Genomic DNA, 17,983 nt, shown 5'->3' with positions numbered 1-17,983 from the left:
AAACACTGCAATATTGCATTTCTCAGAGATTAGCATCCAAGATGTCTCTATTCACCAAATTCTTAAAAAGCATAGAAGTAACACTTCCTCTCCACAGGTAAAAAAATTGTGCTACTGGCACAAACACTAAAGTCCCAAAGCTGCTATTGTAAAGGCAATAACATTTCCGAATTATTTGTATTTTCTCCACTAACTCTTTAGCACAATCCTCCTTGAACTAAAAATACATCCATGGAGAAAATGTATGTACTTCTTATCTTGGGAAATCTATACAACAGTGCAAATAGTACAATTTCACTTGAAAATCATAGCCAAATTGAACATTTTTGACTAAAGATCATCAATTGATTGTTAGTCATTTGTTATGTGAATTAAAAGTTTCTAAAGAGCGCTAGTAGTGTAGGGGTATCAAGCAAGATTCCCATTCTTGTGACCCGGTTAGAGTCCCGGCTAGCGCATGAAAATGTGTTTTTTGAATCCTATGACATTTTTCAAATGAATATATATTGAATCTCACTAAAAACATTACAATATTGCATTACTCAAAGATGAGCCTCCAAGATGTCTCTATTCACCAAATTCTTAAAAAGCATAATAGTAACATTTCCTCTCCACAGGTAAAAAAATAGTGCTATGGACACAAACACTAAAGACCCAAAGCTGCTATTGTAAAGGCAATTACATTTCCGAATTAACTACATTTGTTCCAAAAACTCTTTAGCACAATCTTCCTTGAACTAAAAATACATCCATGGAGCAAAGATATGTATTTCTTATCTTGGGAAATCTATACAACAGTGCAAATAGTACAATTTCACTTGAAAATCATAGCCAAATTGAACATTTTTGACTAAAGATCATCAATTGATTGTTAGTCATTTGTTGTGTGAATTATAGGTAGCTAAAAAGCGCTAGTAGTGTAGGGGTATCATGCAAGATTCCCATTCTTGCGACCTGGGTTCGAGTCCCAGCTAGCGCATAAAAGTGTGTCTTTTGAATTCTATAAAATCTGTTAAATTAATATATAATTAATCTGTATAAAAAACATAGCTTTATTGCTTTTCTCAGAGATAGTCCTTGAAGATGTCTCAATTCACAAAATTCTTAAAAAGCATAGAGGTAACATTTTCTCTACACAGGTAAAAAAAATGTACCAGTGATACAGACACTAAAGAGTTAAAGCTTTAATTGTGAAGTCAATTATATTTCTTAATTTTTTACATCTGCTCCACAATGTCATTATCAAATCTTTCCTTGAAAAAAAATGCATCCAAAGATTAAATATATGTATTTCTTATTGTGGGAAACTTATAAGGCAGTGGAGATAGTACAACTTCACTTGAAAAACACAATCACATTGCACAATTTTCACTAGAGATTAACAATTGATTGTAAGACTTCTTTTATGTGAATGTAGTTCTTTAAGAATGTGCTAGTGTAAGGGTATCATGCAAGATTATCATTCGTGCGACCTTGGTTTGAGACCTGGCTAGTGCATAATGTGTCTTTTGAATCCTATGAAATGTTTCAAATTAATATATATTGAATCTCACTAAAAACACTGCAATATTGCATTTCTCAGAGATTAGCATCCAAGATGTCTCTATTCACCAAATTCTTAAAAAGCATAGAAGTAACACTTCCTCTCCACAGGTAAAAAAATTGTGCTACTGACACAAACACTAAAGTCCCAAAGCTGCTATTGTAAAGGCAATTACATTTCCGAATTATTTATATTTGCTCCAAAAACTCTTTAGCACAATCTTCCTTGAACTAAAAATACATCCATGGAGCAAATGTATGTACTTCTTATCTTGGGAAATCTATACTACAGTGCAAATAGAACAATTTCACTTGAAAATCATAGCCAAATTGAACATTTTTGACTAAAGATTATCAATTGATTGTTAGTCATTTGTTGTGTGAATTAAAGGTTTCTAAAGAGTGCTAGTAGTGTAGGGGTATCATGCAAGATTCCCATTCTTGCGACCCGGGTTCGAGTCCCGGCTAGCGCATGAAAATGTGTTTTTTGAATCCTAGGACATTTTTCAAATTAATATATATTGAATCTCATTAAAAACATTACAATATTGCATTTCTCAAAGATGAGCCTCAAAGATGTCTCTATTCACCAAATTCTTAAAAAGCATAATAGTAACATTTCCTCTCCACAGGTAAAAAAAATGTGCTACTGACACAAACACTAAAAACCCAAAGCTGCTATTGTAAAGGCAATTACATTTCCGAATTATTTATGTTTGTTCCACAAACTCTTTAGCACAATCTTCCTTGAACTAAAAATACATCCATGGAGCAAAGATATGTATTTCTTATCTTGGGAAATCTATACAACAATGCAAATAGAACAATTTCACTTGAAAATCATAGCCAAATTGAAAATTTTTGACTAAAGATCATCAATTGATTGTTAGTCATTTGTTGTGTGAATTATAGGTAGCTAAAAAGCGCTAGTAGTGTAGGGGTATCATGCAAGATTCCCATTCTTGCGACCTGGGTTCGAGTCCCAGCTAGCACATAAGAGTGTGTCTTTTGAATTCTATAAAATCTGTTAAATTAATATATAATTAATCTGTATAAAAAACATAGCTTTATTGCTTTTCTCAGAGATAGTCCTTGAAGATGTCTCAATTCACAAAATTCTTAAAAAGCATAGAGGTAACATTTTCTCTCCACAGGTAAAAAAAATGTACCAGTGATACAAACACTAAAGAGTTAAAGCTTTAATTGTGAAGTCAATTATATTTCTTAATTTTTTACATCTGCTCCACAATGTCATTATCAAATCTTTCCTTGAAAAAAAATACATCCAAAGAGTAAATATATGTATTTCTTATTGTGGGAAACTTATAAGGCAGTGGAGATAGTTCAGCTTCACTTGAAAAACACAGTCACATTGCACAATTTTCACTAGAGATTAACAATTGATTGCAAGACTTCTTTTATGTGAATGTAGTTCTTTAAGAATGTGCTAGTGTAGGGGTATCATGCAAGATTATCATTCGTGCGACCTTGGTTTGAGACCCGGCTAGTGCATAATGTGTCTTATGAATCCTATGAAATGTTTCAAATTAATATATATTGAATCTCACTAAAAACACTGCAATATTGCATTTCTCAGAGATTAGCATCCAAGATGTCTCTATTCACCAAATTCTTAAAAAGCATAGAAGTAACACTTCCTCTCCACAGGTAAAAAAATTGTGCTACTGACACAAACACTACAGTCCCAAAGCTGCTATTGTAAAGGCAATTACATTTCCGAATTATTTATATTTGCTCCAAAAACTCTTTAGCATAATCTTCCTTTAACTAAAAATACATCCATGGAGCAAATGTATGTACTTCTTATCTTGGGAAATCTATACTACAGTGCAAATAGAACAATTTCACTTGAAAATCATAGCCAAATTGAACATTTTTGACTAAAGATTATCAATTGATTGTTTGTCATTTGTTGTGTGAATTAAAGGTTTCTAAAGAGCGCTAGTAGTGTAGGGGTATCATGCAAGATTCCCGTTCTTGCGACCCGGGTTCGAGTCCCGGCTAGCGCATAAAAATGTGTTTTTTGAATCCTATGACATTTTTCAAATTAATATATATTGAATCTCACTAAAAACATTACAATATTGCATTTCTCAAAGATGAGCCTCTAAGATGTCTCTATTCTCCAAATTCTTGAAAAGCATAATAGTAACCTTTCCTCTCCACAGGTAAAAAAAAAGTGCTACGGACACAAACACTAAAGACCCAAAGCTTCTATCGTAAAGGCAATTACATTTCCGAATTAACTACATTTGTTCCACAAACTCTTTAGCACAATCTTCCTTGAAGTAAATATACATCCATGGAGCAAAGATATGTATTTCTTATCTTGGGAAATCTATACAACAGTGCAAATAGTACAATTTCACTTGAAAATCATAGCCAAATTGAACATTTTTGACTAAAGATCATCAATTGATTGTTAGTCATTTGTTGTGTGAATTATAGGTAGCTAAAAAGCGCTAGTAGTGTAGGGGTATCATGCAAGATTCCCATTCTTGCGACCTGGGTTCGAGTCCCAGCTAGCACATAAAAGTGTGTCTTTTGAATTCTATAAAATCTGTTAAATTAATATATAATTAATATGTATAAAAAACATATCTTTATTGCTTTTCTCAGAGATAGTCCTTGAAGATGTCTCAATTCACAAAATTCTTAAAAAGCATAGAGGTAACATTTTCTCTCCACAGGTAAAAAAAATGTACCAGTGATACAAACACTAAAGAGTTAAAGCTTTAATTGTGAAGTCAATTATATTTCTTAATTTTTTACATCTGCTCCACAATGTCATTATCAAATCTTTCCTTGAAAAAAAATACATCCAAAGAGTTAATATATGTATTTCTTATTGTGGGAAACTTATAAGGCAGTGGAGATAGTACAACTTCACTTGAAAAACACAGTCACATTGCACAATTTTCACTAGAGATTAACAATTGATTGCAAGACATCTTTTATGTGAATGTAGTTCTTTAAGAATGTGCTAGTGTAGGGGTATCATGCAAGATTATCATTCGTGCGACCTTGGTTTGAGACCTGGCTAGTGCATAATGTGTCTTTTGAATCCTATGAAATGTTTCAAATTAATATATATTGAATCTCACTAAAAACACTGCAATATTGCATTTCTCAGAGATTAGCATCCAAGATGTCTCTATTCACCAAATTCTTAAAAAGCATAGAAGTAACACTTCCTCTCCACAGGTAAAAAAATTGTGCTACTGGCACAAACACTAAAGTCCCAAAGCTGCTATTGTAAAGGCAATAACATTTCCGAATTATTTATATTTGCTCCACAAACTCTTTAGCACAATCTTCCTTGAACTAAAAATACATCCATGGAGAAAATGTATGTACTTCTTATCTTGGGAAATCTATACTACAGTGCAAATAGTACAATTTCACTTGAAAATCATAGCCAAATTGCACATTTTTGACTAAAGATTATCAACTGATTGTTAGTCATTTGTTATGTGAATTAAAAGTTTCTGAAGAGCGCTAGTAGTGTAGGGGTATCATGCAAGATTCCCATTCTTGTGACCCGGGTTAGAGTCCCGGCTAGTGCATGAAAATGTGTTTTTTGAATCCTATGACATTTTTCAAAATAATATATATTGAATCTCACTAAAAACATTACAATATTGCATTTCTCAAAGATGAGCCTCCAAGATGTCTCTATTCACCAAATTCTTAAAAAGCATAATAGTAACATTTCCTCTCCACAGGTAAAAAAAATGTGCTACTGACACAAACACTAAAGACCCAAAGCTGCTATTGTAAAGGCAATTACATTTCCGAATTATTTATATTTGTTCCACAAACTCTTTAGCACAATCTTCCTTGAACTAAAAATACATCCATGGAGCAAAGATATGTATTTCTTATCTTGGGAAATCTATACAACAGTGCAAATAGTACAATTTCACTTGAAAATCATAGCCAAATTGAACATTTTTGACTAAAGATCATCAATTGATTGTTAGTCATTTGTTGTGTGAATTATAGGTAGCTAAAAAGCGCTAGTAGTGTAGGGGTATCATGCAACATTCCCATTCTTGCGACCCGGCTTCGAGTCCCGGTTAGCGCATGAAAATGTGTTTTTTTAATCCTATGACATTTTTCAAATTAATATATATTGAATCTCACTAAAAACATTACAATATTGCATTTATCAAAGATGAGTCTCCAAGATGTCTCTATTCACCAAATTCTTAAAAAGCATTATAGTAACATTTCCTCTCCACAGGTAAAAAAAAAGTGCTACGGACACAAACACTAAAGACCCAAAGCTGCTATTGTAAAGGCAATTACATTTCCGAATTAACTACATTTGTTCCAAAAACTCTTTAGCACAATCTTCCTTGAACTAAAAATACATCCATGGAGCAAAGATATGTATTTCTTATCTTGGGAAATCTATACAACAGTGCAAATAGTACAATTTCACTTGAAAATCATAGCCAAATTGAACATTTTTGACTAAAGATCATCAATTGATTGTTAGTCATTTGTTGTGTGAATTATAGGTAGCTAGAAAGCGCTATTAAAGTAGGGGTAACATGCAAGATTCCCATTCTTGCGACCTGGGTTCGAGTCCCAGCTAGCACATAAAAGTGTGTCTTTTGAATTCTATAAAATCTGTTAAATTAATATATAATTAATATGTATAAAAAACATATCTTTATTGCTTTTCTCAGAGATAGTCCTTGAAGATGTCTCAATTCACAAAATTCTTAAAAAGCATAGAGGTAACATTTTCTCTCCACAGGTAAAAAAAATGTACCAGTGATACAAACACTAAAGAGTTAAAGCTTTAATTGTGAAGTCAATTATATTTCTTAATTTTTTACATCTGCTCCACAATGTCATTATCAAATCTTTCCTTGAAAAAAAATACATCCAAAGAGTAAATATATGTATTTCTTATTGTGGGAAACTTATAAGGCAGTGGAGATAGTACAACTTCACTTGAAAAACACAGTCACATTGCACAATTTTCACTAGAGATTAACAATTGATTGCAAGACATCTTTTATGTGAATGTAGTTCTTTAAGAATGTGCTAGTGTAGGGGTATCATGCAAGATTATCATTCGTGCGACCTTGGTTTGAGACCTGGCTAGTGCATAATGTGTCTTTTGAATCCTATGAAATGTTTCAAATTAATATATATTGAATCTCACTAAAAACACTGCAATATTGCATTTCTCAGAGATTAGCATCCAAGATGTCTCTATTCACCAAATTCTTAAAAAGCATAGAAGTAACACTTCCTCTCCACAGGTAAAAAAAATGTGCTACTGACACAAACACTAAAGACCCAAAGCTGCTATTGTAAAGGCAATTACATTTCCGAATTATTTATATTTGTTCCACAAACTCTTTAGCACAATCTTCCTTGAACTAAAAATACATCCATGGAGCAAAGATATGTATTTCTTATCTTGGGAAATCTATACAACAGTGCAAATAGTACAATTTCACTTGAAAATCATAGCCAAATTGAACATTTTTGACTAAAGATCATCAATTGATTGTTAGTCATTTGTTGTGTGAATTATAGGTAGCTAAAAAGCGCTAGTAGTGTAGGGGTATCATGCAAGATTCCCATTCTTGCGACACGGCTTCGAGTCCCGGTTAGCGCATGAAAATGTGTTTTTTTAATCCTATGACATTTTTCAAATTAATATATATTGAATCTCACTAAAAACATTACAATATTTCATTTATCAAAGATGAGTCTCCAAGATGTCTCTATTCACCAAATTCTTAAAAAGCATTATAGTAACATTTCCTCTCCACAGGTAAAAAAAAAGTGCTACGGACACAAACACTAAAGACCCAAAGCTGCTATTGTAAAGGCAATTACATTTCCGAATTAACTACATTTGTTCCAAAAACTCTTTAGCACAATCTTCCTTGAACTAAAAATACATCCATGGAGCAAAGATATGTATTTCTTATCTTGGGAAATCTATACAACAGTGCAAAAAGTACAATTTCACTTGAAAATCATAGCCAAATTGAACATTTTTGACTAAAGATCATCAATTGATTGTTAGTCATTTGTTGTGTGAATTATAGGTAGCTAAAAAGCGCTATTAAAGTAGGGGTAACATGCAAGATTCCCATTCTTGCGACCTGGGTTCGAGTCCCAGCTAGCACATAAAAGTGTGTCTTTTGAATTCTATAAAATCTGTTAAATTAATATATAATTAATCTGTATAAAAAACATAGCTTTATTGCTTTTCTCAGAGATAGTCCTTGAAGATGTCTCAATTCACAAAATTCTTAAAAAGCATAGAGGTAACATTTTCTCTCCACAGGTAAAAAAAAATGTACCAGTGATACAAACACTAAAGAGTTAAGCTTTAATTGTGAAGTCAATTATAATTCTTAATTTTTTAAATCTGTTCCACAATGTCATTATCAAATCTTTCCTTGAAAAAAAATACATCCAAAGAGTAAATATATGTATTTCTTATTGTGGGAAACTTATAAGGCAGTGGAGATAGTACAACTTCACTTGAAAAACACAGTCACATTGCACAATTTTCACTAGAGATTAACAATTGATTGCAAGACTTCTTTTATGTGAATGTAGTTCTTTAAGAATGTGCTAGTGTAGGGGTATCATGCAAGATTATCATTCGTACGACCTTGGTTTGAGACCCGGCTAGTGCATAATGAGTCTTTTGAATCCTATGAAATGTTTCAAATTAATATATATTGAATCTCACTAAAAACACTGCAATATTGCATTTCTCAGAGATTAGCATCCAAGATGTCTCTATTCACCAAATTCTTAAAAAGCATAGAAGTAACACTTCCTCCTCACAGGTAAAAAAATTGTGCTACTGACACAAACACTAAAGTCCCAAAGCTGCTATTGTAAAGGCAATTACATTTCCGAATTATTTATATTTGCTCCAAAAACTCTTTAGCACAATCTTCCTTGAACTAAAAATACATCCATGGAGCAAATGTATGTACTTCTTATCTTGGGAAATCTATACTACAGTGCAAATAGAACAATTTCACTTGAAAATCATAGCCAAATTGAACATTTTTGACTAAAGATTATCAATTGATTGTTAGTCATTTGTTGTGTGAATTAAAGGTTTCTAAAGAGCGCTAGTAGTGTATGGGTATCATGCAAGATTCCCATTTTTGCGACCCGGGTTCGAGTCCCGGCTAGCGCATGAAAATGTGTTTTTTGAATCCTAGGACATTTTTCAAATTAATATATATTGAATCTCATTAAAAACATTACAATATTGCATTTCTCAAAGATGAGCCTCAAAGATGTCTCTATTCACCAAATTCTTAAAAAGCATAATAGTAACATTTCCTCTCCACAGGTAAAAAAAATGTGCTACTGACACAAACACTAAAAACCCAAAGCTGCTATTGTAAAGGCAATTACATTTCCGAATTATTTATGTTTGTTCCACAAACTCTTTAGCACAATCTTCCTTGAACTAAAAATACATCCATGGAGCAAAGATATGTATTTCTTATCTTGGGAAATCTATACAACAATGCAAATAGTACAATTTCACTTGAAAATCATAGCCAAATTGAACATTTTTGACTAAAGATCATCAATTGCTTGTTAGTCATTTGTTGTGTGAATTATAGGTAGCTAAAAAGCGCTAGTAGTGTAGGGGTATCATGCAATATTCCCATTCTTGCAACCTGGGTTCGAGTCTCAGCTAGCACATAAAAGTGTGTCTTTTGAATTCTTTAAAATCTGTTAAATTAATATATAATTAATCTGTATAAAAAACATATCTTTATTGCTTTTCTCAGAGATAGTCCTTGAAGATGTCTCAATTCACAAAATTCTTAAAAAGCATAGAGGTAACATTTTCTCTCCACAGGTAAAAAAAATGTACCAGTGATACAAACACTAAAGAGTTAAAGCTTTAATTGTGAAGTCAATTATATTTCTTAATTTTTTACATCTGCTCCACAATGTCATTATCAAATCTTTCCTTGAAAAAAAATACATCCAAAGAGTAAATATATGTATTTCTTATTGTGGGAAACTTATAAGGCAGTGGAGATAGTTCAGCTTCTCTTGAAAAACACAGTCACATTGCACAATTTTCACTAGAGATTAACAATTGATTGCAAGACTTCTTTTATGTGAATGTAGTTCTTTAAGAATGTGCTAGTGTAGGGGTATCATGCAAGATTATCATTCGTGCGACCTTGGTTTGAGACCCGGCTAGTGCATAATGTGTCTTTTGAATCCTATGAAATGTTTCAAATTAATATATATTGAATCTCACTAAAAACACTGCAATATTGCATTTCTCAGAGATTAGCATCCAAGATGTCTCTATTCACCAAATTCTTAAAAAGCATAGAAGTAACACTTCCTCTCCACAGGTAAAAAAATTGTGCTACTGACACAAACACTACAGTCCCAAAGCTGCTATTGTAAAGGCAATTACATTTCCGAATTATTTATATTTGCTCCAAAAACTCTTTAGCATAATCTTCCTTTAACTAAAAATACATCCATGGAGCAAATGTATGTACTTCTTATCTTGGGAAATCTATACTACAGTGCAAATAGAACAATTTCACTTGAAAATCATAGCCAAATTGAACATTTTTGACTAAAGATTATCAATTGATTGTTAGTCATTTGTTGTGTGAATTAAAGGTTTCTAAAGAGCGCTAGTACTGTAGGGGTATCATGCAAGATTCCCATTCTTGCGACCCGGGTTCGAGTCCCGGCTAGCGCATAAAAATGTGTTTTTTGAATCCTATGACATTTTTCAAATTAATATATATTGAATCTCACTAAAAACATTACAATATTGCATTTCTCAAAGATGAGCCTCTAAGATGTCTCTATTCTCCAAATTCTTGAAAAGCATAATAGTAACATTTCCTCTCCACAGGTGAAAAAAAAAAGTGCTACGGACACAAACACTAAAGACCCAAAGCTTCTATTGTAAAGGCAATTACATTTCCGAATTAACTACATTTGTTCCACAAACTCTTTAGCACAATCTTCCTTGAAGTAAAAATACATCCATGGAGCAAAGATATGTATTTCTTATCTTGGGAAATCTATACAACAGTGCAAATAGTACAATTTCACTTGAAAATCATAGCCAAATTGAACATTTTTGACTAAAGATCATCAATTGATTGTTAGTCATTTGTTGTGTGAATTATAGGTAGCTAAAAAGCGCTAGTAGTGTAGGGGTATCATGCAAGATTCCCATTCTTGCGACCTGGGTTCGAGTCCCAGCTAGCACATAAAAGTGTGTCTTTTGAATTCTATAAAATCTGTTAAATTAATATATAATTAATATGTATAAAAAACATAGCTTTATTGCTTTTCTCAGAGATAGTCCTTGAAGATGTCTCAATTCACAAAATTCTTAAAAAGCATAGAGGTAACATTTTCTCTCCACAGGTAAAAAAATGTACAAGTGATACAAACACTAAAGAGTTAAAGCTTTAATTGTGAAGTCAATTATATTTCTTAATTTTTTACATCTGCTCCACAATGTCATTATCAAATCTTTCCTTGAAAAAAAATACATCCAAAGAGTAAATATATGTATTTCTTATTGTGGGAAACTTATAAGGCAGTGGAGATAGTTCAACTTCTCTTGAAAAACACAGTCACATTGCACAATTTTCACTAGAGATTAACAATTGATTGCAAGACATCTTTTATGTGAATGTAGTTCTTTAAGAATGTGCTAGTGTAGGGGTATCATGCAAGATTATCATTCGTGCGACCTTGGTTTGAGACCTGGCTAGTGCATAATGTGTCTTTTGAATCCTATGAAATGTTTCAAATTAATATATATTGAATCTCACTAAAAACACTGCAATATTGCATTTCTCAGAGATTAGCATCCAAGATGTCTCTATTCACCAAATTCTTAAAAAGCATAGAAGTAACACTTCCTCTCCACAGGTAAAAAAATTGTGCTACTGGCACAAACACTAAAGTCCCAATGCTGCTATTGTAAAGGCAATAACATTTCCGAATTATTTATACTTGCTCCACAAACTCTTTAGCACAATCTTCCTTGAACTAAAAATACATCCATGGAGAAAATGTATGTACTTCTTATCTTGGGAAATCTACACTACAGTGCAAATAGTACAATTTCACTTGAAAATCATAGCCAAATTGCACATTTTTGACTAAAGATTATCAACTGATTGTTAGTCATTTGTTATGTGAATTAAAAGTTTCAGAAGAGCGCTAGTAGTGTAGGGGTATCATGCAAGATTCCCATTCTTGTGACCCGGGTTAGAGTCCCGGCTAGTGCATGAAAATGTGTTTTTTGAATCCTATGACATTTTTCAAAATAATATATATTTAATCTCACTAAAAACATTACAATATTGCAGTTCTCAAAGATGAGCCTCCAAGATGTCTCTTTTCACCAAATTCTTAAAAAGCATAATAGTAACATTTCCTCTCCACAGGTAAAAAAAATGTGCTACTGACACAAACACTAAAGACCCAATGCTGCTATTGTAAAGGCAATTACATTTCCGAATTATTTATATTTGTTCCACAAACTCTTTAGCACAATCTTCCTTGAACTAAAAATACATCCATGGAGCAAAGATATGTATTTCTTATCTTGGGAAATCTATACAACAGTGCAAATAGTACAATTTCACTTGAAAATCATAGCCAAATTGAACATTTTTGACTAAAGATCATCAATTGATTGTTAGTCATTTGTTGTGTGAATTAAAGGTTTCTAAAGAGCGCTAGTAGTGTAGGGGTATCATGCAAGATTCCCATTCTTGCGACCCGGGTTCGAGTCCCGGCTAGCGCATGAAAATGTGTTTTTTGAATCCTAGGACATTTTTCAAATTAATATATATTGAATCTCATTAAAAACATTACAATATTGCATTTCTCAAAGATGAGCCTCAAAGATGTCTCTATTCACCAAATTCTTAAAAAGCATAATAGTAACATTTCCTCTCCACAGGTAAAAAAAATGTGCTACTGACACAAACACTAAAAACCCAAAGCTGCTATTGTAAAGGCAATTACATTTCCGAATTATTTATGTTTGTTCCACAAACTCTTTAGCACAATCTTCCTTGAACTAAAAATACACCCATGGAGCAAAGATATGTATTTCTTATCTTGGGAAATCTATACAACAATGCAAATAGTACAATTTCACTTGAAAATCATAGCCAAATTGAACATTTTTGACTAAAGATCATCAATTGATTGTTAGTCATTTGTTGTGTGAATTATAGGTAGCTAAAAAGCGCTAGTAGTGTAGGGGTATCATGCAAGATTCCCATTCTTGCGACCTGGGTTCGAGTCCCAGCTAGCACATAAAAGTGTGTCTTTTGAATTCTATAAAATCTGTTAAATTAATATATAATTAATCTGTATAAAAAACATAGCTTTATTGCTTTTCTCAGAGATAGTCCTTGAAGATGTCTCAATTCACAAAATTCTTAAAAAGCATAGAGGTAACATTTTCTCTCCACAGGTAAAAAAAATGTACCAGTGATACAAACACTAAAGAATTAAAGCTTTAATTGTGAAGTCAATTATATTTCTTAATTTTTTACATCTGCTCCACAATGTCATTATCAAATCTTTCCTTGAAAAAAAATACATCCAAAGAGTAAATATATGTATTTCTTATTGTGGGAAACTTATAAGGCAGTGGAGATAGTTCAGCTTCACTTGAAAAACACAGTCACATTGCACAATTTTCACTAGAGATTAACAATTGATTGCAAGACTTCTTTTATGTGAATGTAGTTCTTTAAGAATGTGCTAGTGTAGGGGTATCATGCAAGATTATCATTCGTGCGACCTTGGTTTGAGACCCGGCTAGTGCATAATGTGTCTTTTGAATCCTATGAAATGTTTCAAATTAATATATATTGAATCTCACTAAAAACACTGCAATATTGCATTTCTCAGAGATTAGCATCCAAGATGTCTCTATTCACCAAATTCTTAAAAAGCATAGAAGTAACACTTCCTCTCCACAGGTAAAAAAATTGTGCTACTGACACAAACACTACAGTCCCAAAGCTGCTATTGTAAAGGCAATAACATTTCCGAATTATTTATATTTGCTCCACAAACTCTTTAGCATAATCTTCCTTTAACTAAAAATACATCCATGGAGCAAATGTATGTACTTCTTATCTTGGGAAATCTATACTACAGTGCAAATAGAACAATTTCACTTGAAAATCATAGCCAAATTGAACATTTTTGACTAAAGATTATCAATTGATTGTTAGTCATTTGTTGTGTGAATTAAAGGTTTCTAAAGAGCGCTAGTAGTGTAGGGGTATCATGCAAGATTCCCATTCTTGCGACCCGGGTTCGAGTCCCGGCTAGCGCATAAAAATTTGTTTTTTGAATCCTATGACATTTTTCAAATTAATATATATTGAATCTCACTACAAACATTACAATATTGCATTTCTCAAAGATGAGCCTCTAAGATGTCTCTATTCTCCAAATTCTTGAAAAGCATAATAGTAACATTTCCTCTCCACAGGTAAAAAAAAAGTGCTACGGACACAAACACTAAAGACCCAAAGCTTCTATTGTAAAGGCAATTACATTTCCGAATTAACTACATTTGTTCCACAAACTCTTTAGCACAATCTTCCTTGAAGTAAATATACATCCATGGAGCAAAGATATGTATTTCTTATCTTGGGAAATCTATACAACAGTGCAAATAGTACAATTTCACTTGAAAATCATAGCCAAATTGAACATTTTTGACTAAAGATCATCAATTGATTGTTAGTCATTTGTTGTGTGAATTATAGGTAGCTAAAAAGCGCTAGTAGTGTAGGGGTATCATGCAAGATTCCCATTTTTGCGACCTGGGTTCGAGTCCCAGCTAGCACATAAAAGTGTGTCTTTTGAATTCTATAAAATCTGTTAAATTAATATATAATTAATCTGTATTAAAAACATAGCTTTATTGCTTTTCTCAGAGATAGTCCTTGAAGATGTCTCAATTCACAAAATTCTTAAAAAGCATAGAGGTAACATTTTCTCTCCACAGGTAAAAAAAAATGTACCAGTGATACAAACACTAAAGAGTTAAAGCTTTAATTGTGAAGTCAATTATATTTCTTAATTTTTTAAATCTGCTCCACAATGTCATTATCAAATCTTTCCTTGAAAAAAAATACATCCAAAGAGTTAATATATGTATTTCTTATTGTGGGAAACTTATAAGGCAGTGGAGATAGTACAACTTCACTTGAAAAACACAGTCACATTGCACAATTTTCACTAGAGATTAACAATTGATTGCAAGACTTCTTTTATGTGAATGTAGTTCTTTAAGAATGTGCTAGTGTAGGGGTATCATGCAAGATTATCATTCGTGCGACCTTGGTTTGAGACCCGGCTAGTGCATAATGTGTCTTTTGAATCCTATGAAATGTTTCAAATTAATATATATTGAATCTCACTAAAAACACTGCAATATTGCATTTCTCAGAGATTAGCATCCAAGATGTCTCTATTCACCAAATTCTTAAAAAGCATAGAAGTAACACTTCCTCTCCACAGGTAAAAAAATTGTGCTACTGGCACAAACACTAAAGTCCCAAAGCTGCTATTGTAAAGGCAATAACATTTCCGAATTATTTGTATTTTCTCCACTAACTCTTTAGCACAATCCTCCTTGAACTAAAAATACATCCATGGAGAAAATGTATGTACTTCTTATCTTGGGAAATCTATACAACAGTGCAAATAGTACAATTTCACTTGAAAATCATAGCCAAATTGAACATTTTTGACTAAAGATCATCAATTGATTGTTAGTCATTTGTTATGTGAATTAAAAGTTTCTAAAGAGCGCTAGTAGTGTAGGGGTATCAAGCAAGATTCCCATTCTTGTGACCCGGTTAGAGTCCCGGCTAGCGCATGAAAATGTGTTTTTTGAATCCTATGACATTTTTCAAATGAATATATATTGAATCTCACTAAAAACATTACAATATTGCATTTCTCAAAGATGAGCCTCCAAGATGTCTCTATTCACCAAATTCTTAAAAAGCATAATAGTAACATTTCCTCTCCACAGGTAAAAAAATAGTGCTATGGACACAAACACTAAAGACCCAAAGCTGCTATTGTAAAGGCAATTACATTTCCGAATTAACTACATTTGTTACAAAAACTCTTTAGCACAATCTTCCTTGAACTAAAAATACATCCATGGAGCAAAGATATGTATTTCTTATCTTGGGAAATCTATACAACAGTGCAAATAGTACAATTTCACTTGAAAATCATAGCCAAATTGAACATTTTTGACTAAAGATCATCAATTGATTGTTAGTCATTTGTTGTGTGAATTATAGGTAGCTAAAAAGCGCTAGTAGTGTAGGGGTATCATGCAAGATTCCCATTCTTGCGACCTGGGTTCGAGTCCCAGCTAGCGCATAAAAGTGTGTCTTTTGAATTCTATAAAATCTGTTAAATTAATATATAATTAATCTGTATAAAAAACATAGCTTTATTGCTTTTCTCAGAGATAGTCCTTGAAGATGTCTCAATTCACAAAATTCTTAAAAAGCATAGAGGTAACATTTTCTCTACACAGGTAAAAAAAATGTACCAGTGATACAGACACTAAAGAGTTAAAGCTTTAATTGTGAAGTCAATTATATTTCTTAATTTTTTACATCTGCTCCACAATGTCATTATCAAATCTTTCCTTGAAAAAAAATGCATCCAAAGATTAAATATATGTATTTCTTATTGTGGGAAACTTATAAGGCAGTGGAGATAGTACAACTTCACTTGAAAAACACAATCACATTGCACAATTTTCACTAGAGATTAACAATTGATTGTAAGACTTCTTTTATGTGAATGTAGTTCTTTAAGAATGTGCTAGTGTAGGGGTATCATGCAAGATTATCATTCGTGCGACCTTGGTTTGAGACCTGGCTAGTGCATAATGTGTCTTTTGAATCCTATGAAATGTTTCAAATTAATATATATTGAATCTCACTAAAAACACTGCAATATTGCATTTCTCAGAGATTAGCATCCAAGATGTCTCTATTCACCAAATTCTTAAAAAGCATAGAAGTAACACTTCCTCTCCACAGGTAAAAAAATTGTGCTACTGACACAAACACTAAAGTCCCAAAGCTGCTATTGTAAAGGCAATTACATTTCCGAATTATTTATATTTGCTCCAAAAACTCTTTAGCACAATCTTCCTTGAACTAAAAATACATCCATGGAGCAAATGTATGTACTTCTTATCTTGGGAAATCTATACTACAGTGCAAATAGAACAATTTCACTTGAAAATCATAGCCAAATTGAACATTTTTGACTAAAGATTATCAATTGATTGTTAGTCATTTGTTGTGTGAATTAAAGGTTTCTAAAGAGTGCTAGTAGTGTAGGGGTATCATGCAAGATTCCCATTCTTGCGACCCGGGTTCGAGTCCCGGCTAGCGCATGAAAATGTGTTTTTTGAATCCTAGGACATTTTTCAAATTAATATATATTGAATCTCATTAAAAACATTACAATATTGCATTTCTCAAAGATGAGCCTCAAAGATGTCTCTATTCACCAAATTCTTAAAAAGCATAATAGTAACATTTCCTCTCCACAGGTAAAAAAAATGTGCTACTGACACAAACACTAAAAACCCAAAGCTGCTATTGTAAAGGCAATTACATTTCCGAATTATTTATGTTTGTTCCACAAACTCTTTAGCACAATCTTCCTTGAACTAAAAATACATCCATGGAGCAAAGATATGTATTTCTTATCTTGGGAAATCTCTACAACAATGCAAATAGAACAATTTCACTTGAAAATCATAGCCAAATTGAACATTTTTGACTAAAGATCATCAATTGATTGTTAGTCATTTGTTGTGTGAATTATAGGTAGCTAAAAAGCGCTAGTAGTGTAGGGGTATCATGCAAGATTCCCATTCTTGCGACCTGGGTTCGAGTCCCAGCTAGCACATAAGAGTGTGTCTTTTGAATTCTATAAAATCTGTTAAATTAATATATAATTAATCTGTATAAAAAACATAGCTTTATTGCTTTTCTCAGAGATAGTCCTTGAAGATGTCTCAATTCACAAAATTCTTAAAAAGCATAGAGGTAACATTTTCTCTCCACAGGTAAAAAAAATGTACCAGTGATACAAACACTAAAGAGTTAAAGCTTTAATTGTGAAGTCAATTATATTTCTTAATTTTTTACATCTGCTCCACAATGTCATTATCAAATCTTTCCTTGAAAAAAAATACATCCAAAGAGTAAATATATGTATTTCTTATTGTGGGAAACTTATAAGGCAGTGGAGATAGTTCAGCTTCACTTGAAAAACACAGTCACATTGCACAATTTTC

The 17,983-nt window shown here is 32.4% G+C and overlaps 16 non-coding genes across 16 annotated transcripts; all 16 read left to right on the top strand.

Moving 5' to 3' along the window:
* The first annotated feature begins 908 nt into the window (after positions 1 to 908).
* TRNAG-CCC (transfer RNA glycine (anticodon CCC)) lies at positions 909 to 979 on the top strand. The gene has a single exon. It is a non-coding gene; the product is annotated as a tRNA-Gly (tRNA).
* A 965-nt stretch (positions 980 to 1,944) lies between these two features.
* On the top strand, positions 1,945 to 2,015 carry TRNAG-CCC (transfer RNA glycine (anticodon CCC)). The gene has a single exon. It is a non-coding gene; the product is annotated as a tRNA-Gly (tRNA).
* A 450-nt stretch (positions 2,016 to 2,465) lies between these two features.
* On the top strand, positions 2,466 to 2,536 carry TRNAG-CCC (transfer RNA glycine (anticodon CCC)). Its single transcript has one exon. It is a non-coding gene; the product is annotated as a tRNA-Gly (tRNA).
* Positions 2,537 to 3,501: 965 nt separating this feature from the next.
* TRNAG-CCC (transfer RNA glycine (anticodon CCC)) lies at positions 3,502 to 3,572 on the top strand. Its single transcript has one exon. It is a non-coding gene; the product is annotated as a tRNA-Gly (tRNA).
* Positions 3,573 to 4,022: 450 nt separating this feature from the next.
* On the top strand, positions 4,023 to 4,093 carry TRNAG-CCC (transfer RNA glycine (anticodon CCC)). The gene has a single exon. It is a non-coding gene; the product is annotated as a tRNA-Gly (tRNA).
* A 965-nt stretch (positions 4,094 to 5,058) lies between these two features.
* On the top strand, positions 5,059 to 5,129 carry TRNAG-CCC (transfer RNA glycine (anticodon CCC)). The gene has a single exon. It is a non-coding gene; the product is annotated as a tRNA-Gly (tRNA).
* A 5,121-nt stretch (positions 5,130 to 10,250) lies between these two features.
* On the top strand, positions 10,251 to 10,321 carry TRNAG-CCC (transfer RNA glycine (anticodon CCC)). The gene has a single exon. It is a non-coding gene; the product is annotated as a tRNA-Gly (tRNA).
* Positions 10,322 to 10,773: 452 nt separating this feature from the next.
* TRNAG-CCC (transfer RNA glycine (anticodon CCC)) lies at positions 10,774 to 10,844 on the top strand. The gene has a single exon. It is a non-coding gene; the product is annotated as a tRNA-Gly (tRNA).
* Positions 10,845 to 11,808: 964 nt separating this feature from the next.
* TRNAG-CCC (transfer RNA glycine (anticodon CCC)) lies at positions 11,809 to 11,879 on the top strand. Its single transcript has one exon. It is a non-coding gene; the product is annotated as a tRNA-Gly (tRNA).
* Positions 11,880 to 12,329: 450 nt separating this feature from the next.
* On the top strand, positions 12,330 to 12,400 carry TRNAG-CCC (transfer RNA glycine (anticodon CCC)). Its single transcript has one exon. It is a non-coding gene; the product is annotated as a tRNA-Gly (tRNA).
* A 450-nt stretch (positions 12,401 to 12,850) lies between these two features.
* TRNAG-CCC (transfer RNA glycine (anticodon CCC)) lies at positions 12,851 to 12,921 on the top strand. The gene has a single exon. It is a non-coding gene; the product is annotated as a tRNA-Gly (tRNA).
* Positions 12,922 to 13,886: 965 nt separating this feature from the next.
* TRNAG-CCC (transfer RNA glycine (anticodon CCC)) lies at positions 13,887 to 13,957 on the top strand. Its single transcript has one exon. It is a non-coding gene; the product is annotated as a tRNA-Gly (tRNA).
* A 450-nt stretch (positions 13,958 to 14,407) lies between these two features.
* On the top strand, positions 14,408 to 14,478 carry TRNAG-CCC (transfer RNA glycine (anticodon CCC)). The gene has a single exon. It is a non-coding gene; the product is annotated as a tRNA-Gly (tRNA).
* Positions 14,479 to 15,964: 1,486 nt separating this feature from the next.
* Positions 15,965 to 16,035, top strand: TRNAG-CCC (transfer RNA glycine (anticodon CCC)). Its single transcript has one exon. It is a non-coding gene; the product is annotated as a tRNA-Gly (tRNA).
* Positions 16,036 to 17,000: 965 nt separating this feature from the next.
* TRNAG-CCC (transfer RNA glycine (anticodon CCC)) lies at positions 17,001 to 17,071 on the top strand. The gene has a single exon. It is a non-coding gene; the product is annotated as a tRNA-Gly (tRNA).
* Positions 17,072 to 17,521: 450 nt separating this feature from the next.
* TRNAG-CCC (transfer RNA glycine (anticodon CCC)) lies at positions 17,522 to 17,592 on the top strand. The gene has a single exon. It is a non-coding gene; the product is annotated as a tRNA-Gly (tRNA).
* The last annotated feature ends 391 nt before the right edge of the window (positions 17,593 to 17,983 follow it).

The sequence above is a fragment of the Taudactylus pleione genome, unplaced genomic scaffold (assembly GCF_031769625.1).
Source record: "Taudactylus pleione unplaced genomic scaffold, aTauple2 ptg000497l, whole genome shotgun sequence".
NCBI lineage: Eukaryota > Metazoa > Chordata > Amphibia > Anura > Myobatrachidae > Taudactylus > Taudactylus pleione.
Note: the sequence above shows the minus strand (reverse complement) of the source record. Positions and strands in the feature narration are given on the sequence as shown.